The sequence below is a fragment of the Vigna radiata genome, chromosome 9, assembly GCF_000741045.1.
Source record: "Vigna radiata var. radiata cultivar VC1973A chromosome 9, Vradiata_ver6, whole genome shotgun sequence".
NCBI classification, from domain to species: domain Eukaryota; kingdom Viridiplantae; phylum Streptophyta; class Magnoliopsida; order Fabales; family Fabaceae; genus Vigna; species Vigna radiata.
Genome location: NC_028359.1, coordinates 15,873,461 through 15,874,094, shown reverse-complemented (window position 1 = coordinate 15,874,094; position 634 = coordinate 15,873,461).

The window sequence follows — 634 nt, the reverse complement described above, 5'->3', positions numbered from 1 at the left end:
TTCAACCAAGTTTATGGTTATTTCTTCCATTCTTTCATTATTTTCATCTAGTTTCACCATGATTATGGTGAACTAAACCCTTTGTTGTTGGGGAACAATGTAATCTTTTGAAACTCTCATATATTCAAATTCTTATTTATTTCATATGCTTGTCATAATATACTTGTTTATCAATTGTTGGGTTGTCATTTGTGCTCAATGCTTTTATTGTTTAACTCATCCAGTAAAAGATGTTTGTCTTTATCGATATGGGGACGTACGGTAATGTCATCCACTGGTAGGAAATTCCTTGATTATGCCAATATCGCCTAGGGATAGGGGTAGGACGGTCAATTGTAATTTCTTCTGATCACATTGCATTATTGGTTACTAGGGGAGGCTAGGGATAGCAAGCCGGTAATTAATAATAGGCCCTTTTCATCAAGAGAGTGGGTTGAGGGTAAATAAGAAAGTATGCATGGCAATTACATAAATAAGTGAATTAAATAAAAAGAGTAGATAAGTGAGAGTGGATAAGATGATATTGTAAACCCCAACAACACCATTCATCCATAGTTCCTCAAAACCAATTGAATCAATTGCATTGCATGTTTATTTTTGTTCTTTGCATACAACCACTAAATATATTCTTTTC